Source organism: Microtus oregoni, unplaced genomic scaffold (genome assembly GCF_018167655.1).
Source record: "Microtus oregoni isolate MIOR12 unplaced genomic scaffold, Mior012 000005F_ref0000423, whole genome shotgun sequence".
Lineage (NCBI taxonomy): Eukaryota > Metazoa > Chordata > Mammalia > Rodentia > Cricetidae > Microtus > Microtus oregoni.
In genome coordinates this window covers 17,550,936-17,573,849 of record NW_024543064.1, presented here as the reverse complement: position 1 = coordinate 17,573,849, position 22,914 = coordinate 17,550,936, and the positions used below count along the sequence as shown (strand labels likewise).

Sequence of the window (22,914 nt, the reverse complement as noted above, 5' to 3'; positions counted from 1 at the left end):
TACCTCTGTTAGGGGATAGTATTGCTAGAAGACACAGATCTGAGTTTAAGTCCCAGGCCAGGAACTTACCAGCACCATGAGGTTGGGCAACTGACAAGATTTAACCTCAGTTTCCTCACATATATTTGGGTACAAAACCATGCCCCCACACAAGGTGATGTGGTTGAATCAAATGTTGCAGTGAAGTGCTTTCTTTGCTCAGTGCCCAGCGCCTAGTGCTTGGTGGTTAGAGACGCCCATTTCTTCATCAGACTTCATCACTGAAACTACATCTAAATCTCCAGAAGAAAATGACAGCCCCGTTTTATAAGTGAAGAACTTTGGCTAAGGCTTGATGACTGACTGGAAGGAAGAAGCTACTAAATGAAAGCTGAGATTGGAACCCGGGTCTTTCTGGTTCCATGCTTTCAGAACTGCATTAAGTCGGTGACTACTCTGGGTTCAAGTTCTGCCCATCCTCTGTCCACTTGCTAAGGCTTATGACGGCTGAGTTAGAGTTCCCGCCCCCAAGAGACCAGATGAGGTTTTGGACCCTAGAGTCCAATTACCAAGGAGGAGTCACCCCAAGAATACACTCTCACACTGCAGTTGATGTAAAAACAAGAGGATTTTAATTCTGCCGTGGCAGGGTCATACAGCACTCAATGCCAAGGACCCCGAATGCCTGTCAGGCCATTTTTAAAGCAAAAAGTCATAGAAACAAGGGGCGGGGAACTCGGGGGCTGTTTTCCAACTATTAGGATTGGATTATTCAGGGGGCTTCTAATAACAAATGGCCTGAGCCAGGGCTGGAGAGCAGTTGCCAGATCAGGCGAGGTAACAGGGAACATCTGGGGGTCATTCTGACCCCTTTCCAGGGACAGAGTCAAAACATCTGTGGACATCTGTGGGTTATCTTGTTCCAATTCTAGAAATGGAGCTCTACTTGGAGAACGTCCACAAGGACATAGGTAGATGGAAAGTCCCCAATATTCCAGGACGTGCATATGTAGTTGTTAGATTCCCAGGGAGGGAGGGAAGCACCAAGGCTGAGAGGGCTCAGAAATGGCCTCAGAATTGTCTTAAAGTTCTACAGAGGGAATCACTATGGGGATGGGATCACATATCACTACCACCCAGAACAGTCACTTTGTCCTGCAGGCGTGGTGACCTGTGTCCTTGGAGGGTGGTGCCGGCCTTCATCCCGCCACATCCTTTCCATGACTGCTCATGATCCATTTGCTGCGGAAGAGGGGGATGCCCCGTCGAGGACCACGGTGCTAAGTTAGCCCCAGCCCTCAGCGTTGCTCTGTAGAGCTGTGAAGGCTGCAACTGCATGACAACATTCGTTGTGCCGGCCTCACTGACAGTGCTTTCTTCTCACACCCCAGACCTACGTGACTATCCAGAGCCCATAAGAAAATATTGAAATGTCGAATGCCCAGAAGCGATGCCCTGTAGGAATGGAAACGGCAAGATTGTATTCATCCCTTGCCCTGCACCTGCCAGGCGGTCTGTGCTGCTTTAATACTTAGAGATTCTATACAATTCTGCAGCTCTGTGATGTGGGAGTGTCATATATCAATCTGTTGATTTCATTGGTTAAGAAATAAAGAAACTGCTTGGCTGGCCCTCATAGGTTAAAACATAGGTGGGAGGAGTAAACAGAACAGAATGCTGGGAGGAAGAGGAAGTGAGCTCAGACTCGACAGCTCTCCGCTCGGGAGCAGACGCCTCAGAAGAGATGCCATGCTCCTGGCTCCTGGGCAGACACACGCAATGAAGCTCCGACCCAGGATGGACGTAGGCTAGAATCTTCCCAGTAAGCGCACCTAGCTGTGCTACATAGAATATTAGAAATGGGCTAGTCCAGGTGCGAGAGTCAGCCTAGAAGAGGCTAGATAGAAATGGGCCAAGCAGTGTTTAAATGAATACAGTTTGTGTGTTGTTATTTTGGGGCATAAGCTAGCCAGGCAGCTGAGGTGCTGAGGACGCAGCTCCGCCGCACTTATTACTACAGCTCTGCCATCATTAAACGAGGCTAAGAGTGTAGCCGGGCGGCACAGATTCTGTAGGACCTGGGGTTGATCCCTGGCACCCCTCGCCACCACAGAAAGTGCCCACAGACTATATATAGCCATTGTATTCCTGTCCTTCTAGGGCAGAGGCAGAGATAAAGAGACAAGACTGAGGGCTCTGGAGGTGATTCAGTCAATAAAGCGCTTGCCATGCAAACATAGCCTGAGTTTATCCATAGAACCCACATTAAAAAAAAAAACCTGGTGTGGCTTATAATAAATACTTATAATTCCAGAGTTAGGGGGTTAGATACAGGCAGATTCCTGGTAGATCTTTGGGGCTCACTGGCTGCCCAGCCTAACCTACTTGGTCCCAGGCCTATGAGAGACCCTGCCTCAAAGAATCCAAGATGGACCAAGCCTGAGAAACAGCACTTGAGAACATACCTGGGCCCACACAAACATGCACATGTATGCCCACACAGAGACGACTCGGAGTCAGCTGACATGCCAGCTCTAAGCAGTGAACACAGATATTAGACCTGACCTTGACTTGGCAATGACGGCTATTGTCATTTATTAAGCGGTAACTCTGTGGTACTTGTTTAGAACCTGTGCCTGTAAGAGTGGGGTGCGGGGTTCCCTGCTCAGAGGGGCCTGGTTCCTGTAAGACCGTTTCTGTCTTACTGAAGGCTGTGAGTTCTGGAGCATTGTGCCAGAGACCTTGGACAAAAACCTTCACCGGCTGTGGAGCTCAGTTTCCCCTCGTGATCGATGTGAGGCTAAGCAGCATCGCAGTGGACTCTGCTGGGCCAGGCAGGGGTCTTGCGCTTGGTGTGTGCAGCCCGTGACTCCTGACCTTTAAATTAGACTCTATGATCCGGATGATCTTACAGAGACCGGGAGAGGTGACGTCATATCTAAAGCTCTTTGTGTGGTCCTGGGACAGAACCAAGCTGAGGTCTCTGAGTTGGTCTGGGCCTTGACAGGTAAAGGGAGGGGGAGGAGCAGAATGGAAGCTGGTGAATTGGTTGACATTTTGTGTAAAGGAGTTGCGGAAACTGTGAGTGTACAAATGATATGAAGAAAAGCCTTACCCAGCGTGTGCCCCAAACCTCAGCACAATAGAGGTCAACAAATAACTTTTGTACAAGTAGAAATATGGGTATAACTTACAAAAGGGTTTAACACCATGGACAAGCTGTCTGCTGCCTCCCCCCCACCCCAACCCACAAGGGAAGACCCCTGAAGTTAAAGCCCGTGTCCTCCTCTTTAGTGTATCTCAAGGTCTTCATCCTGGGCCTGTGATTTTACATCCATAAGTTTCCCCATCATCTGTCATCTCCGCGGACGGTTAGATGACCCCTTGATGGAAGGTCAGTGGCAAAACAATTGGTGCCTAATAAAGGAATGCTGTGTAGTTGGGCTCTGCTTAGCAAGGGGTCCAGCCAACCAACTTCTGGTTTCCCACGTCAGTGCACAGCTGTGTTCATAGAATCCATACCCAGCCTCCCTTACATCAGCCCATTCTACACATCCAGCTTTTTCCCAGGGGTCACGGTGAGGCAAAGAACCTGGGCTCTCAGCTGGAGCATCACCCTAGATGCCAGTGTGGACATAAGGGATCTTGGAGGTCTCTCGTGAGCTCTACGGTTTGCCGTGATTCTCTCTATCATCATGGAACTTAAATGGAGGCATAGAGATCATGCCCCCCCACCTCATTTTTTTTTTTTTGAGACAGAGTTTTTCTGTGTAGCTCTGGCTGTCCCTGAACTCACTATATAGACCAGGCTGTCCTCAGAGATCCACCTACCTCTGCCTCCTAAGTGCTAGGATTAAAGGCATGCACCACCATGGTCCACAGGACCCCCTTTGAAGGCTTTGTTTGGCTTGGAAGCTGTGTTCCTGGAGGGTCAGGACATGGGCAGGAATGAGCCACCTTCAGCTCCTTTTACACGAAGTACTTCAGACCCTTATGAGTTCTACCTGACACCACCTACATTCCTGCCTGGTGGTTCCTGGACTGTACAGGGTCCAAAGTCACCCTGAAGTCTTGCCTTAAAATTGAGAGACGGGTCTCTCAGCACCTCACAAATAAGCAGACATTGTTTTCCTGATCATTCTTGACAAGGATGAAGGAAACACACTACCAGGATCGACAAGGGTAAGACTAGGCCCATGGGGACCTCGTCAATCTGTCCTTCAGTCCAGCAGCTTGACTCACAGACAGGGTCTAGGCGAATTATCCCTGGGTGCAGAAGTCTGCCCAGGCTCCACTTCTGATCCTGAGTGATCAGTTCATACACGTGCCCTTCACTGCGGCTGCGAGGAGGAAAACAAGACAATGAGTGTAGCCAGACACCAGGCTGTAATCCAGGAGGGGCCGTGGACGCGCCCAAGTGAATGCTTGTCACTAGACTTGCGTGCAGTCAGCGCCTGTGAGGCCCTCACTCAACCCTCCCAGCTGTGAGGTGACCAGAGCAGAGCCCTTGTGATCTGATCCCCTGGCCTTCAGCCTATTGGTAGAGCCCATTCAGAAGAAGGAGGAAGGCACGGGCACAACACGTAAAAGGAGCAGGTGCAATTTACACTTTCTTAGTTTTGTTCAGGTGTCAACATGACTCCTTTTGTAAGCAGAAAATGGGAATTTTGCAGTTATTAAACAGGAGCCAATCAGAAACGCTTGTGCTGAGCTGAGCAGGGAACAGTAGGGTGCTAAAGTATTGCTTAGGGGTCCTTGCCTTGTGGCCAGGAACGGCTGGAACTAGAGGCAGCCAGAGGGAGAGGCCCACTGGGGCCCAGGTCCTGGAAGGAGCAGGCTTGTTAGAAAGGTCATCCCAGCCGCGTGGGTCCCAAGGGAGCCCCGAACCCCAGTCCCCTCAGGAACGCTTACCTTGGGTCCCTCGCTGGTCTAGAAATGACGATTAGAACAAGACACTGCCCACTTCCACATAAAAGTGAACTCTCAAAAACCTGTTAATCCTGCCATTACTAAGGCAAACAGCGCTGAGGCACGCCCACCCCTCTCTACTGGAGTCAAGCTGGGGGCTTTCTGTGAGAACCACAGAAGGGAAGTGGCTGAGGTCTGGTTCCAACCGGGGCTAGCAGGGCCCAGGCTGTCCCATTTGCCGCACACTGGGGAGGGAAATGAGTCCGGTGTATTCCTGCCCACCTGGAAGCCGATGGGAAATCCCATAAAGCCCCTCGGGATACCTTTCTTTTCTCCCACGAACTTCTGCAAAAATCAATTTTGTTATCAAATTCACAGCATCCTGTGTGTGTTGTGAGCCCATAAGAGTTCCCGGTCCTCACCCTAGGAGGTCCAGAGTCTCTACTCTGGGCCACTGGCTCCAACACACATACTTGAGAACTTGGATTCTGAGTTCAAATCCTGGAGCTACCACGTACACACTGTGTGACCTTGGACAAGCCCTTCGGCCACCCTGATGCTCAGTTTCAGTCTGTGGAGCAGAGCAAGACTCCAGGCCGGGCGGTGGTGGCGCACGCCTTTAATCCCAGCACTCGGGAGGCAGAGGCAGGCGGATCTCTGTGAGTTCGAGACCAGCCCGGTCTACAAGAGCTAGTTCCAGGACAGGCTCCAAAACCACAGAGAAACCCTGTCTCGAAAAACGAAAAAAAAAAAGAAGAGCATGACTCCTACTCTGTCAGGCTTTGGCAGGTGAGGCAACACAAGCAAAGCCCTGAGCTCCATCCTGGGGAGTGTTGGCACTCGTTCTTATCACCGGGGTGGGTATGCCTGGCCACCCCACAGCGCAGGGAGTGCTTGTCTCTTTTGCATCTGCCACCTAAGGCCCTCACCCCTGGGCAGAGGGGCCTGATGATGAGGCTGAGGCTTAGTCACCATGTTCCCCTTCCTCCAAAGGTGTGAGCCTGACTGTGGTTCTGTTGCCCAGGTTCCTGAGAAGTCAAGATGGATCCTCAGCAGCAAGCAATCAAATGATGTGGAGTTGAGTCTTCAGCCCTGGTCCCCTCCCTGTGCACCGTGGCCTCTATCATTGGCATTTTCCAGGGTCACCACTAAAGAGCTGGGAAGATACCTCTGGGAAAATAAGAGTCCTGATGGGGAGGTGACAGTGACCCGACTCTCTAGTCGGTGGCTTTGGTGGTTTGGCCATATTTCAGCAGCCTCTGAATGACTAGTGATCTATTCTAGGGTCACCGGCTCTCACTTGACCTTTACTATGGCCCAGTGACAACACAGACACAGTCCGAATTGGATGGGACCAGTTTTACCTTCTTCTGCTCTCCATTCTCGGGGGAGGGGGGTACCTGAAGCTTGCAAGGTGGGTTGGCGGTATTGGAAATGAAGGCTCTAAGTGAAAATCTTCTTATGCCTCCCATCAGGAGTAATGCTGACAAGCTCTTAACTCAGACACACTGAGGCTTGAAACCTGGCTCAGCCTGTCATCAGCTGCGGCTGTGAGTTCAATACCACCCTCAAAGGCCACAGCATCCAACATCCAAAGGCTTTAAAGGAAGAAACTTGTCTGCTCAGAGAATTCTTTGTAAGACCCCCTGTTGCTTCCTGGAGCCACAAGGAGGCCCCGGGGGAGGTAGAAGCTGGGACACAAAGGGTGTGACACAAAAGGCACAAAGGGACCAGCCAGTGCCAGCATTAGTTTATGACAAGGAAGGTGGCCCCCGAGCCTGGAGGATGCAGCAGCGTGTCACCATAAAAGAGGCCTCACCTGGGAAAGAGAGACACTGTCTTTTGGGAGTCCTGATGACCTCTGACACCCTCCTCAAGCCCCAGCCAGTCACACCCAGATAGGACAAATAATGGGGGTGTAGGGCAAGTTAGCCCCGAAGACGGGGAGGTCCCCACCGGGGTATTCTGATGCCCTGCTTGAACCCTGAGGGGATGACATGGTGGGATTTACAGAAAATGAAATACAGGCCATTTTAACTTGTTCTACCAGTTTTTACTCCTTTCTGTTAATAAAAAGAAGAAGAAGAAAAGAAAAGTCATTTAACTGTTTTATAGCTCCAGGTTCCCCTCACAGAGACAAAGGGCTTTAGGGGAGTTGCTCTCACTAAAGAACCCTGCGAGCTTTAGAAATTCCCCTTTCCCTGTGCCCAACACTGTAGCAAACAGCTTCCACCATGCCCTTATTCCTCCGTCAGGTGGGGCAGCTGAGGTCCGGGGCAGCAAAGAGACTGGCTAGGAGAGAACTGGGATTTGGGCAAGGCTCCCAGGCTCTGCAGACCCTTGACTGCAGCCTGCCGTGATCCCACGCACAAACCTACCTGAGTTCCCTCGGGAAGGGACCCAGTCTGAGGGGCCTTCCCACCTTCTGTGGAGCCAGGTAGTTTCCCAGAAGACCTAAGTGGCCACCTTGGAGTACTCCTACTTCGTGCTTCTGTCCGGGGTAAGGTGCCAGCTGCAGGCATGGAGAGTGGGGTGTGCTTGCCTGGCAGTTGCTGTCCCATCCGGTGGCCACTGGCCTTTCTCGCCCTGTGCCGCCGGACCCTTCACGCCACTGTTTCTGTCTCTGTGACTGCCTGAAGAATGGTCTGTCCCTGCCACTCTAGGTTCCTTTCTCCAACTCAGACCTCCTGTGAAGTTCGGCTTCTTCCTCCTGGCCTTGACCTATTTCTGGGTTCTCTGAGATCCTGCCAGGTAACCTCACAAGGCATCCCGAGGAGCAAGAAGGTGCTTGGGATGTTGCGGGCAGGAAGGGTTCTGAAGCCAGGGCTTTCCTGGGAATGGACAAGGCGGTCAATCCTCTGGAAAGTCCAGCAGTGTGAATCCCAGGCTTGTTTTTGCTTTTGAAATTTCTTTAACCCAGGACTTTGATTTTCTATCCCCCACGCGTTTCTGTGGTAACCTTGTGTTTATCAACTGAAGTCCTTCCTGCTTCGGAGGGCTGAAACACCAGCCTCATGTCTGACCAGTCAAATCCTTAGGGAGAACATAGCAGAGAGGGAGATTTTTCTTAAGATATGGTACGAACACTCCTGGAAAATAAGAATTTTCCAGAATTTTGGAATAGGGATAGAATTTGGAATAACCAGCAGGCAAGCTTTGCCAACAGCCCCTCCCCCAGACCTCAGCCTCAATGCCCGCACATGCCTTAGCCAGAGCTGATTTGTAGTGGGGAGTTAACCCAAGTCCCAGCATTAGCGAGTGGATGAGCGGTAGCTGTGGACGGACAAACACTGTGAATTAGTGGCGAGTGAATCAGCCAACTGGACAATGAGAAGGCCCTCCAAGCCCTTCCCGGACTCCACGCTATGCCATCTTCTGTGGCTACCTATGTTTCTTCTCCAGACCTTCTGCGGTCAGCTCTGGGAAGGCTCCTCACCGTGTCCACGGTGAAGCCCATGCCTGGGCCAATGCTGAAGCTCTGCCCATGAAGCTGAAGCCCCACCCCCACCCCATCCTCACTCTGAGATGCCTCCATTTTCTCCTGTACTTGAACTACTTCAGAATTCTCTCAGATCATCTCAGGGAAGCCACAAACACCCTCTGAGGAATGCCCGAGGTAGTCCTGTGCTCCTCACTCTGGTCACAGGGACACTTTCTGTTCTCCCTCTCTTCCTGCCTTTTCTGAATCTACCCCCCTTTGCCTCAATTTCCCCTCTGTTTCCAGTGCTGCTAAAACCATCCATGATTTGCAGGCTCAGCCCCTCCCCATGTGAAAGGATGAAGCCTGGCACAAAAAGAGGACGTTCAGCGTGAGTCCATGTATATGAAGGCTAAGGAGAGGCAAAACTGATTAGGTATGGTAGCAAACACCCATAATCTCAGCAGTCGGGAAGCAGAGGCAAGAGGGTTGCAAGTTCAAGGCCAGCCTGAGCAGCAAGATTCTTAAAAAATGGAGTGCTCACTTTGACAGCTCATCTACTAAAACTGGGATGATACAGAGATGATTAGTGTGTCCCCTGTGCCAGGAAGACATGTAAACTTATAAAGCTGAAGATTTGGGCTGGGTGTGGTGTGCATGCCTTTAACTCCACTTGGGAGGTAGAAACAGGCGATTCCTGTAAATTTGAGGCCACTCTGGTCCACATTGTGAGTTCCAGACCGGCCAGGGCTACACAGTGGGACCCTGTCAAGAAATAGATTAAAAAGATAGCACAAAATCAATCCATCAGGCAAAGATCAGAACTGCGGTTCCTTCTGGGGTATAGCAATTAGCTCAAAGGGGCTCAAAGAGGCGGGGCTTTGGGCAGTATAGGAAGAGTCTAGATCTCGATTCTGGTAGTGATTGCATGGTTGGATTCATCTGCCAAAGTTTATTGCTCTCCACTTCAAAGATCTATCCATTTCTCCTAGTATGAATTTAAAAATAAAAATCTTCCTACCTAGACTTCCCTGGCAGGAATTCACTCTCCTGTCTCTTTAGTCTGCCAAAGCGTTCTGTCCACGCAGAAGTTTCCCTGCAGGAGCGAGCAGAGAGACTACGGCTTTGTTATGAGGCTTGAAATAACGTGGTGACAGCAGAGGCCAACTATTACTGCCGCAAGTTCTGGTGGCCAGGTGACCCCGGTGCTGCTGTACTCTGGCCAGCATTTGCAACCTATGGTTTCTCCACTGGACAATGGGGTTGCCCATACCTCAGTTTACCCGTTCACATGGGCAACATCAATCCAGTACTTGGTTATTGTGCGCAGGGCTTTGGCCATATTCACCTGCTGTTTCTGTCTCTCATCCTCTCCTTCCCTGGTCTTCCTCCCCTTCCCTAAGGATGGATACTTTCCGTACATGAAATCAAAGTGCCCTGCAGAATGAGGAGACCCAGTTCCTCTCCCTGCAGCCCTGACCCCCACACCATCATTGCTCATTTTAAAGCAGTTCTGCTTAGCAATGGAATCTCCTGAGGAGAAGCTGTGCGCTCCCCGGGGAGAGGGTAGCAGGCGGAGGTTCTCTTATTCCTGTGTATCTCTCATGCCTCAGAATTTCCGTCCTCAGCAGACACCCAAGAAGTGTTCAGGCTCCATCTTGGGAGCCGCACGTGACTTCTTCAGTGTCCATACACAGTCGATTCTCAGTAAACCCAAAACCTCCCCAGCCAAGAATTGCTCCTGGATGAAACGCAGAGAGTCTGTGCCCAGGAAGCCAAGGCTTGGCAGAGGCACCGCCTTGCCAGGCAGAGGATGAAGCGCAGCGATAGCTGAGCCCCCAGACTGGGTTTGGCGGGTTGTCTACCCACATAAAACTCAGGAAAGCTCTGGGACGGGATGCCTGGGTCTTACACTGTCACCATTTTGGCTGTTGTACCGGACTTGTTGCTTCAGTCTTTAGACATGGTTTCCCCCCAGTCCATCAGATGTGACAGTCACCTAGTTCTGCTTCTGTGCCCCTCCCAGCATTCCTGGATGACTTATGAAACCCCCTGCCCATTCTGGGGACCGGTTTACATGGTGTCCGAGGAGATGGCCTATCTCAGTTCGAAATCCTTGCTGTCACTGAGGCATTGATTCTGAACTGCTGGCCACACCGTCTGGGCAAAGGACCCTGCGTGTCCATGAAGATTTTTTTTGTCACCCCTTGGGAGGTAGGAAGCAAGCAAAGATGTTAAACAACTAGGAAAATGAAAACCTGGACTCGATCCCAGGACTTCCTGACTCAGGACTATTTTCCAAGCCCTGAGATGTTGGAGCTGGGAATAGGCTGTCTGGTCTAGTTTCCTCGCCTGGCCCAGGGACAGTGAACAGCAGGTTGGTGACGGCAGAGTCCTGGCCTCTCAGAGCAGCTCAGGGACTAGCCCCCGGGTCGGGAGGCAACAAAGCCTCTCGTGTAGCTGCCCTTGGGAGGGGAGCCCAGGAGCTTCTGGGTGCTGCAGCCCAAGGAGCCAGCCATGCAGCACGGCCCAGGCCAGGTGCCAGCTGACGGCACTGTCATCGGCCGCTCCAATTATTCCCTTTGTCTGATAATTCCAGCCATGGGTCCCCTCCCAGGGGGAAGTCATCTACCCACTCTTGCCCGAACTTGTCCTCTCTGTGGCTCCCCTAGGTGCCGAGTGACTCTCAGAATGACTGCTCCTCCCAGACTCTGCCCCTCACCTCACACATCAGGACCACTTTTGGGTGGGGTAAGCTGAACTAAGGCTCTAGGAGGAAGGGTCCCCACTCCCTCAGGGTCACTTTTGGGTGGGGTAAGTTAAGTAGGGCTCTAGGAGGAAGACTCCCCACTTCCTCTGTTTTCTTTTAGGAGTTCTCTCTTTTTTTAAAGGGCAAAATTTTATTTAACCAAATTTATAAAAAAGAATTCCAAAGTGTATGACTATAAATGATGAATTGGGTGCTTTATACTCTTTTTTGTATACATCTCAAATCTGCAGTTTGCATTGCGACACCCCTCAGTGGAATACTGTGGTTTCAAGAGACAGAAACCAAGCCATGGAAGCAGCCAGGCAGGGATGGACAGGCACAGATGTCCATCTGTTGATGAATAAGTCAGTGAACCAAAGCTGATATGCCCATTCTTTTGGAATGTTAAGACAGGCACATGGAGCTGGAGAGATGACTTAGTGGTTAAGAGCACTGACTGCTCTTCCAGAGGACCCGGGTTCAGTTCCCAGCACCCACACGAAAGCTCAGGATTGTCCGTAACTCCAGTTCCAGAGGACCCGACACCCATGACAATCAACACACATAGTAAAAGTAAACTTAAAAAAAAAAAAAGACAGGCACAGACAGGAGTAAAGATCAACAGAACCTTGGAGACTTACTAGTCAGGCTGGTGGTGTAGCTCAGTTGGCGGACTGCTAGCCTAGCACTCATGAAGCCCTGGGTTCAATTCCCCAGCACAGCATAAAAACCAGGAGTAATGGCGCTTGCTTGTAAGCCCAACGCAGAGGAGGCAGAGACAAGAAGATCAGAAGTTCAAGGTCATCCCCAGCTACGTAGAGTTTGGGGATAGCCTAGCCGATATCATGAGACCCTGTGTCAAGAGAAGGGAAGGAAATAAAGAAAGAAAGCTAAGTGGAAAAAAGACAGATACCAGAGTGAGTTCTAGAACAGCCAAGATGGTTACACAGAGAAACCCTGTATGGAAAATCCAAAAACCCAAAATACAAAACAAACCAAAAAACCAAAAAAAAAAAAAAACCCACCCCAAAACAAACACAGATTGAATGATGTGATGATGTTGCCCCTCCCCCTCCTCCTCTTCTTCTTCTTGTTTTTTTTAAAGCAGAATTTCTCTGTGTAGCCGTGGTGTCCTAGAATTCATTCTGGAGACTAGATTGGCTTCAATCTCAGGGATCCACCTGCTTCTGCCTCCCAAGGGATTAAAGTCACTACTGCCAGGCTATGAACTGTTGTTTGTTTGTTTATTTAGGGTTTTTGTTTTGCTTTTTTGTCTTTTTTAATCAGGTAGCCATGGCTGTCCCGGAACTAGTTCTGTAGTCCAGGCTGGCTTAGAACTCAGAGTGCAGACTAGGGAAATCTGTAGAGACGGGAGCGAGACTGGTGGCTCTAGGAGCTTGGGTGGGGAGGGCATTGCAATGACTGTCTGCAGCAGTGGGGTTTCCTTGGGGTTTGGAGTTAGACTGTGATGGCGGCTTCACAACCTGGGGGCTCTACCAAGGCTACCGATCTCTGCTTTAAAGCAGTGAGTTTAGGACATGGATTATGTCTCAAGGGACAAGACAACACCAGTACTGTCAGAACAATAAAGATGTGTTATGCCTATTTGATTTCCAAATTGAAATGTAAATTCTTTAAGAAAAATGTAAAATTTAGGTCCTCAGATACAATAAGTATACGCAAGTGATAGCCACACGTGGCCGGTGGCTTCAGTACGGTGCAGCAGAGCTCCAAGGTTCTGAGAGGACATCCCTGGTCACCCCCAGGCAAATCCCATAGGGGCAGGAGACAGGCTGGCCCTAGGACCAGGAAACAAGCTGCTTCTCAAAGGGCCCGTTTCCTCCCCTCATGGTGTGGGTCTTCACGCCAGTCTTATCATTTCTTTCTATCAACAATTCTGTCTTGTGAGTAAAAAAATTCATGCTATGGAGGGAATCTTTATTAAACAGAATAAAGCTTCCTCTTTGTGGTGGGTTTTGATCTACCACTGAGCTACAGAGCAATCACAAAACATGGTCCACAGAGATTATTTCAAGACCTGTTTGCCCACAGTCTGGTCATTCATCCTCCTCACCATCCAAAGTAGTGGGCACCTACCTAGGTTCCCTTTGCCCAAGTCCACACAATTCAATGACGAACTGGGGCATGGATCCCGACTGGCCAAAAAAGACATTTTCTTTTGCTTGAACCCACCGCAGGCCTGGGCCTGACACAGACGCTGACAGATTGCTGAGCGTGGCTCTTCTGGAACTCCTGGTCTGTCCCTGTTTTGCGAGGTAATTTATCTTCTTCTCTGGTGTTAGGGGACTGGGTGCTGGGCACCCAGCTCAGTGGTGTCACTATACAGGCTGCTTGTGCCTCAGTTTACCTGATTGCCCTTTTCGAGAGCCAGGTGCAATCGCTTTTGCCAGCAGAGAGCTGGCAGATTTCCCCAAAGGCTCTTGTTAGCAGTGAGCTGAGGGTGGGTCCCCAGTGTTGCCCAACCCTCTTCCTCATCCAAGGCTTACTTGGGGTGGAAGTGTCCTAGCTGTCACCTCCCTCTGCAGCCTGAGGCCTCTCAGTCCAAAATGCAGCCCACAAAAAAGGAACCTGGGCTGTGTGGGCAGGAGGGAGGCACAGGGGACAGGGAAGGTTCAATCCAGGTTCTTGTTGGCTCCTGCCGGGGGACAGGTGAAGACCAGAAGAGAGCATGCTGACGGCATCTTGCCGTCCTGGGGTCAGATCTCTGCAATGTTGGGCAGGCACAGGCTCAGCAGCACATTGCTGTCAACAAAACCCTCTCTGGGAACTGCACAGCGATTCTAGTAGCAGGGCCTCTGGGGACAGAGAGGAGGCAAAGGGAGGGCAAATATTTTGTGGCCATGGAAAGGCGGCCACTTCTTCCCCACGTATTTCTGTGACAGTTCCCGTGATGGCAGGAGCTGGACCTAGAAAAACAGTGACATGGAGTCCCATACGGGAAGGACTCTTTCTTCTTAGCTTCCCTCCCTGGGTTTGAGGGGACGGGACCCTGACACACTCTTTTAGGGTCTTACTCTAACAGAACAGGAATAACCCTGGGTATGGATTTATCAGGGATATCCTAGGCTTCACCATTACTGATTGATTTATTTTTATTTCAAATTTTTTCCCAAATGACTGAAGGCAATATAGAAGCTAAAGTTTAAAACCGTATCACTTTACCAATCAATGCTACTACTTTAAAAATCTTAACCCCTCCCCAATCTCCCAACACACACACACACACACACACACACACACACGATCCCAAATAAGAAACCATCAAGGTTTTTAATTTTCTTTTGCTGTGCACTTTCATGACCAAAGCAATAATTCTTAGGCACACCTGGTAAATTATTGATACAACCAGAAACAGCCCCACCCCCAGCCTCCTGGACTCTGTGAAACACAGGGCTTTTAAGGTGGCCGCCCAGCGAGGGTAACTCCTCCATCTTCCCTTGTTAAATGCTGCTGGTAAGTCAGGGCCGGAGATGAAAGAGTAGGTGAGCTGAGTCAGCAGGTAGTGCTCCTCACAGGCCTGCCACCTGTTTCATTGAGCATGCGCTCCTGTCAGCACCGGCGCTGAGTGAAAAGAGGGGAGTCTTTGTGGACTGGAATCATGTCCCTTTCCCTTGGGCTCTTCCTTCCCCTCCTCAGCTCAGGTGGAGGAAAAATACCTTCTGGGAAAGCAACCCAGAGATGACTTCCAAGGCTCCCACCAAGGGGGAGAACATGCATTCTTTTGAGGGCTGGTGGAGTATTGGCCAGCTGTGAGTGAGCCCCCCTCAAAAAACAAAACAAAGCAAACAAACAAAAAACCTACTACATTGCAATCTGTGGAGACAACTCCCCTGCCTCTGAATGTTAAAGTGGACAAGTATCCCAGCTCCTGTCCTCACAAGAAATGGCCACGCAGGCCCTAGGCAGCCAAGGCCGTGTTGACTTCAGGTGCATCTCTGGGTCTGTATCCCTTTCCCGTTCCAGTGAAGAAGCACAGCTGCTCCATCCTCTCTGACACTTTGCAAGACTATAAATTACCAATAAAAGTACCAAAAGAGGACACTCAAGAGGAAGGGGGCTCTTACCAAGGAACCCCCATGTCTCCGACCTGTCTGTTAATAAGAGGCACACAGGACCTGCATAGTCACTGGGCCCTCCTGGGTGGGGGTGGGACCGTGGAGGGGAGGGGAGTTCACCACCCAGGCTGGCATGGATGAGCAAGGTGAGGGGGGGGACCGCCACATAGTCACCCACACAGAGGGAAGTGGGTCACAGGGTAACACTTTGCCTAGGGAAGTGTCCCCCCTCCCTGCCTAGGGGAAGGAAAAGAAACCCAAAAAGGACTAGAGAGAACTTCGTGTGTGTGTGTGGGGGGGGGGGTTGCTTCCCGACTCCACTCCCACAGCAAATCAGCAGCTCTGCCCTATTATTTACTAGTGATCCTAAGGCTCACTGTAGATTCTGCACTATGGAGACTTAATATCAGCAAAACGGAAATTCACTTTTGTCATTTGGGACTTGGATGAAACTAGAAAATGTCCCATCAGACATCACACCCAGCTTGCCCAACACCTAGACGCTCCCTAAAGCACTGATGTTGTATCCATACAGAAAGTGACCTCTGGGCCCTTCATCAATGTAGGCTAACGACAGCAACAGAGAGGGCTGTCATCTGACCTTTGCTGACCCTTTCTGCCTCAGGCAGCTTTAGACACTTACACTACTGTATCTAGACTTACAATAGGCCCAGGAAGAAACCCAAGCTCAGAGAGGGGGCACTACCGTCAGGGTAGCAGAGTGCCAGACAGGACCCTGCTCAGGCCCTTTGCATCTGCTTCCTAACTGTGCGGTTACAGCCTGATTTTTGTACTTTGGGGATATAAACCAGGCCAGAGGTTCAGGTGTCTGATCACAGAGCCCTAAAGACCTTGGATCCGGTATTGAAGTCAGCATGAGGTGTGCTGTCAAGCCTAGCCTTGCTGCTCTGGAGACTGGGGGACAAGAGGATTAGATGAGATACTTCACACAAAGGGCTACTGGCATGTGCCATCAGTCAGCGTGGGTTGACATGGGCTCCAGGGCACACCTAGGTGGGAGGGGCAGGGGAAGGACACAGCAGGAACTTCCTCCATGAAAGCTGTAATTACAGCGCCTCTGTCACACCGGGGACCCCGGGGCATTGGGACAGCTTGCGGTTCAGGGGGTCAGGTCATATCTCTGTATGGATGGGCAATCACAGGGCTTGGAGGCAGGCCAGATGGGGACAAGCTGGAAGAATACTTGAATCTGAGTTGGGTAGCATGGCCCGTCGAGGACTGTGTACCTCAGAGCCCCCATCCACAGGAAGAGGTGGCTATAATCCCTTTCCCAAGAGATTGGCAGAGTGAGACAAAGCCCTCCGGTTTCCATTCAGGTATTTATTGGTTCCCTCCCAAGAGCACATATGTAATGTGTGGATCTGAGCCAAATTCATATTAAATAACAGCTTCACCCACCACTACTCTTGCCCATCAGACTCTGGCCATGATCTGCAGGACCCATCCCAGTGGCCCAGCAGGATAGCACCCGTCTCTCAGGTACGCACAGTGTGTCCAGGCAGGCTCAGGTCCTACACATATATTCTATTAGCCCTACTAAGTGCTGTTTTTCAACCCTCTTCTCACAAATGGGGAAACTGAGGCTCAAAGACAGCAGATAGACTGCTCAAGAGCCAGATGGCAAAGGGCCCAGACCTCCAAGGGGGAGTGTGGACATACCTGACTCCTTGCTATGTGGCTTCTTTACCCCGTGAGCATATATGTGTTATAACCACATCTGGCAGGTGAGTGAACCGAGGGTCTGAGCCAGTGCACAGAGAGGGTCAGAGCTGTCTTCCCGCTGCTGCAGCAGGCTGGCCTGGATCTGTCTGCAGCTACTGAGTATGGATGGTGTGGTTGCAGGAAAGGGGCAAGGCAGACAGGCTCCCCTCCCCCACCTATCCCACACCATAACCCAGGGCCCTGGCTAGGAGGAGAACAATGATGTTCTGCTTTCTGAGGTCCCACTGGCCAGGCTGCAGCATGAACCCCCGGATCCTGATCCGAAGCCTGGAAACATCCTATTTCCAGAGAAGTCCACTGGATTCCACTCTAGGGAACGAACTCATTCTTCTGGGTTCTCAAGGTGATCGGCTCCAGACCGTGTTCAAGTCTTTGTTGATCCACAACCTCCTTCTCAGTGCCACGCTGAGTCCAATGTGGTCGGTCTCGGGCAGATCAGAAGGGAGCACACTGACAGCATTGGCCCTTCCCACCCAGTGCAGAGCTGTGCTCCAAGCTCTAATCCCCATCTTTAAGTGGCTGAGGCAGGAGGAGTGTGAGTTTTAGGACAGCCTGGGCTATGTGATAACACCTTGTCTCAAACAAACAAAACCCTAAGCCCGCTTTCTTTGTGTCTCTTTTATATGGAGATAAACATATATGTTCATGTGCATATGCATGTCTGCATGTATGTGGGTATACATGCATGCTTATGTGGGTGCATATGTTTGTGCATGTATGTGGAAGCCGAAGGAGATGTCAGGACTTACCCTCGGTCACTCTTCCACCTTACTTTCGAGGCAGGGTCTCTCGACTGAACCCAGAGCTCACAGATATGGCTAGTCTCGTCAGTGAGTTTGCTTAGAGACCTCCTGGCTCCACTTTCTAAGAATTACATGTGTGCTATTAGGCCCACTCTGCTTATGTGGGTTCTTGGGGATCTGAAATCGGTCTCATGCTTTAATCACTAAGCAATCTCCCTAGTCCCAGATTTTTCTTTTGAATGAAGATGCCAATCCTATAAATACTTTAAAATCAAAATAATTGATCCTGAGGATGCTGAAATGATCTGACATGTCCCTGCCATCAAGGGTTACCGGAGGAGAGTAGAGCAAAGGAGCCAGGAGGCTTCCAGTGGCAGAAACACTGAGCTGGGTTTGAAGGGAGTGCTTAGATGCTTAGAGCCACCGAGGAATGTTCTAGAATCTAGATGGAGGGACTAGTACTCAGAGTGTGAGCTATGATGGAAGAGGATACAGAATGAGGGTGTCCTGATTTCTAGTATGGAAGATGCAGAGGCAGGAGCATGCTGTTGTCTGTCTGTCTGTTGGCAGGGTGCTGGGTTGGACTCAGGGAACAGGTCACTTCGACACACTCTTAAGGCCAGGGACTGTGCTGGGCAGTGGGGACCAGAGTATAAACTTCATAGTCTCTGGTGCCTTAGATCTGGGCTGAGAATTTCTGGAGTTGGGAGGGAGGCCATAGGGGATAGAGAGCTGGTATTTGAAGCCCAGAGGTGGATAAGGTAAGCGGCATCCTCACAGGCCTGGGCAGGAGGGTGGCGTGGGCAGGGCAGCTCCAGGATGGCCTTGAGTAGGAAGAAGGAATTGCCCAGGGGCCTAAGGACAGGAACACACTTCGGGGAAGAGGGAGTTGCTGGGCTGGGCACGGCATTGACTGCAGGAAGGAAGTGCGAAGGAATGGATGGAAAGAATTGCTGAGAACGGGCAGTAGAGCCCTGGGAGGAGGTCGGCTGAGAAGCCTGGGCCCAGGCCCAGAAGCTCTGAGCTGCCATCACTTTGGTTGATCACCTCTCAAAGAAACAGGTCAGGGAGCGACTTCACCTAAGAGGGCAGCCTCTGGAGACAGCCATCTGTGTTCAAGCCTAGCTGCCCCCAACGATGAATGAGTCATGTGACCTGGGACACATGACTTTGCTTTTGAGAGCCTCAGTTTGTACCTCTGTGAAATGGGGACAGCAGCACTTCTTTTCTAGGACTGTTGTGAGAGCCGGCAGCCTCTCAGGGAAGGACTCCGTGCCAGCTGGCATTGTGTATCCGTTGTTTCCTTTCCAGCTGTGGTCAGGAAGGAATCTCTTTCCATTCATTTGCTGGTCTGGGCCTCTTCTCTTCAGCTTAGCCATTCCCAGGGTGCTGATCCGTGCCAGGCTGTGTGCCGAGCTGGTAGGAAGGCACTGCCCTGCCCTGGGTGAGTTGCCACCCAGCCTCCCCGCCCCCACCTGTCAGTCACACCCCAGCAAGATCCTGTGGAAGAGTCCCCTGTGAGTCCCAGGTGGAGAGTAGGGACCCAGGGCCATATCAGACATGACAGAGACCAGAGGATGGGGCCTCCCTTTCAAAAAGAAAGTATTCTGATTTGGCTCTGGGTGATGAAATCATTTTATTGAGTGTTGCTTTTGACTTTAGGTTAGTTGCCTGAAGAGTCAGAGAGGGACAAATGAGCACCATGAGGGCATGAACTAAGACGCTCCTTCCCCAACGTTCCTTGGCCAAACACCCTCACACTATACAGAACCTGGGGAAATCGCCAGTCTAATAATAGCTGTTTTCTGAGCACTCCGGGCCAGGCACTATACCAGCTATTTTACAGAAACCCGACAGTCATGCCAAAGGGAGGAAACCAGATGCTGAGATCCTCAAGGTAGCCAGTGGCGGGGCATTGACACCAAGGAGTCAAGGGACGACAGCAGCCAAACGGTCTTCTGAGAAGCTTCTGGAAGGTTGGAGTCCACACAGCTGATGATTGGTAGCTCCAGACCCATAGCTTCTGTTCCTACCCCACAGACCACCTTGCTTCCCCCGAGGCTTTAGTGGCTTCTCTCCAGATTGCTTCATAGAAATATTGTATTTATAAACAAAATACAACCATTTTGAAATCTTGATCAGCCTTGCATATGTCACCAGCTTGCTAGCATGTTTGTTTGTGGCCCTCAGACTGACCACCATTCGTACACAGAGTAGCCAAGGCTTTACTACCCTGAGTCAAGCCCCGTTAAGAGCAAACATAGCACCATCCTTCCTTCTCTTGGCTCCCACGCCATGAGCAGGAGTCCTTCGGAAGATCTACGTCTGTAACTCCTCACTTCCCACATTTTGGAGCCTTTTGTTGGGTGACTTTGTGGCTTTAAATGACTCTCCAGTACATAAACATGCTCTCAGACACGGGACACAGGACAGCAGCATACACACATACACAAACAGCTCTCAAATGTGTGTTCTTAAGTATAGGAAAATTGTGGTCCAAGAAAATGTGTGTCAGGCCAATTTCACTTCCACACGAGTTAGAGCACAGGATTTTTGTTAAGTGAGATGCACTGAAACAGCCAAACACCAGCAACAGATTGCTTGTTTGGCAAAAGTGCTGGTTTCGCTCCAAGGAGCCTTGCTTCTGCGTTTGCTGCAATTCAGCAACTTCATGGGATAACTACTGCCAATAGGGACAGAATGGGCCAGAATGGAAATTCTTAGAAGTTCTTCTCTCTGGGCTGGCACTGTAGGTCAGTGGGAGAGTGCTTGCCTAGCATGCTGGGGGTACTGAGTTTGAACCCCAGCACTGCAAGAAGAAAATATTTTAAGGCTGACTTCTGTCTTAGTCAGGGTTTCTATGCTGTGAAGAGACACCATGACCACAGCAACTCTTATAAAGGAAAACATTTAATTGAGGTGGTGGCTTATAGTTCAGAGGTTCAGTCCATTGTCATCATGGTGGGGAGTATGGTGGCATGCTGCAGGCAGACATGGTGCTAGCTACATCTTGATCAGAAGGCAAAAGGAAGTGGACTGAGTGTCACATGGAGCAAAGCCCACCCCTACGGTGACACACTTCCTCTGGCAAGGCCACACCCACTCCAACAAGGCTGCACCTCCTAATAGTGACACTCCCTTTGGGGGCCTTATTTTTTCAAAACACCACAACTTCTCACACACATATGCAAAGACACATACATATGAATTTAATATGTTAAAACGTTTCAAGCAAGAAAATGCAGACGTTGGCCCTCATTCTCTAATTCCACCTCCAGATAACCACTGCCCTCTTTATACTCTGACGGTTCCTCTCCAGGCTGATTTTTAAACTACGGTATTTCTCACTTTTCTGATCAATGTGATGTCATTTTGTAATCTTGCTCAGACTCACACACATTTGTACCCATAGCAAAGGCTTGCACTTTCTGGAGGCTTCACATGTCTGTGCACATGTATGTGCATCTGTGTATGTATGTGTGTATATGTGTGTATGTGTATATTTTGTGTGTGTGCTTGTATATGTGTGTGCATGTGTGTGTATGTGTGAATATGTGTGTAGGTGTGTGTGTATGTGTATATATGTGTGTGTGTATGTGTGTATATGCATGGGCGTGTATGTGTATATATATGTGTGTGTGCGTGCAAATGTGTATATGTGTGTGCATATGTATGTGTACAGGTATACGTGCACAAGTACGCAGAGGTCATTATTGATTGCCTTCCTTAACAGTCGCCCCCACCTTATTATTTTGAGGCAGCATCTCTCACTGAACCTGGAGTCCACAGATTCAGTTAAACTAGTGGACACCAAGAGTCACCACTCGCGTCTCTGCCTCCCAAGTGCTAGGATGACAGACATGCCACCGCTATAGCTTTAAAGGGTTCTGGGGATCAAATCTGGGCCATCATGCCAGTGTGGTAAGCACTTTACCAAATGAACCATCTCCCCAGGTGCCAGGGTTGTTTTTTTCATTAACCTAAATGGGATCCTACTGGCTACATTATTTTACTAACTGGAAGTCGGTACTTCCCACCCATCATCTGGACGAGAGGACTGAGCCTTCTCATTGGCCATCCGGCCTGCCCAACCAGTCATTTCCAGGTGTTGTTTTTGGTTTTCACTTAAGAGCAAGTTGTGTGATGCTTTTGCGGTCCTTGGCCCACAGATAGGCTCAAACATCTTCCCAAGGGTCTGTGTGTGCCTTTAACTGCTTCCCCCTTCAGCGGACTCTTCCCTGCTTTCCAGTCTTCACAGTTACAGACATTTCGTTTCCTGCCCCCCCCACCCGCACCCCACGCTGGGATTAAATGCATGCCCAGCAAGCTCATAGTTGAGCTGCGTTCCCAGGCCCTACAAATACTTCTTCGTGATAGTGGGGAACCATAACCGAGTCAAGGTCCAAGGGCCTTAGAGGATTTGGGCTTTTCTTCCTCCTCAAAGGGCTTTTATCAAGAGCCCGATGCCAAGACTTGAAGGTCAGCGGAACAAAGTCCCAGAGCACTTCCAGCCACGTGTGAGAGGAACAGGTGCCTGAGAGAACAGGGCTGGCAGCCAGGGAATCCAACCCGCTCACTGCCGGTGCTGTGCGTGTGGTCCCTGGTCCCGTTCCTCTGGCCTTGTGCAAACACCCAGCTTTGTCCCTGGCTGAATAGGAAAGTCATCCCCAAATTAGCACTAATGTGAGGGTGGTTAACCCTCTTGGGAGGCCCTTTGAGAAGCACAAAAGAACTTCAGCGGCTGGGCTGTCCAGCCCAAACAGGTCTGACGTGGAGACACATGTCCAGTAGGAGAACCAAGGCCCTAGGAGACTCCAGCAGCTCCCCGATCACCCGCAGCTCCAGGTCCCGTAGGGTCTGTTCTCCTAGGGCCACGGCAGGCCTCGGTGCCAGGAACAGCGTCTTTTGACTAGTTAAGGCTTTGAAATCAGAAAGGCCTGAGTCCAAACCTCACAGGCAGAGATACACTAAGCAAGCCCCTTCCTCCTCTGGCCTTAGTCTTCTCATCCGGACAATGGGGTGCTCATAGTAGTGACTCTAGGAGTTAAGAGGGTTAATATGAAGGGCTGTAGAGACAGCTCAATTGGTTCAGCAACTGCTCATGCAGGGGGACCTAGTTTGGATCTCTAGGACCCGTGAGCACCTATAACCCCAGTGCTGAGGAGGTAGAGCTCAGCAAATGACTGGTGCTCATTGGCCAACCAGCTTGCCCAACCAGTGAGTCCCAGGTATAGCGAGAGACCCTGGCTCAGAATAAATAAATAAATACATACATACATACATACATACATACATACA

At 50.5% G+C, this 22,914-nt stretch overlaps 1 non-coding gene across 1 annotated transcript; it reads left to right on the top strand.

Moving 5' to 3' along the window:
• Window positions 1-8,841: 8,841 nt before the first annotated feature.
• Window positions 8,842-8,944, top strand: LOC121449011. Its single transcript, XR_005974469.1, has one exon. It is a non-coding gene; the product is annotated as a U6 spliceosomal RNA (small nuclear RNA).
• The last annotated feature ends 13,970 nt before the right edge of the window (window positions 8,945-22,914 follow it).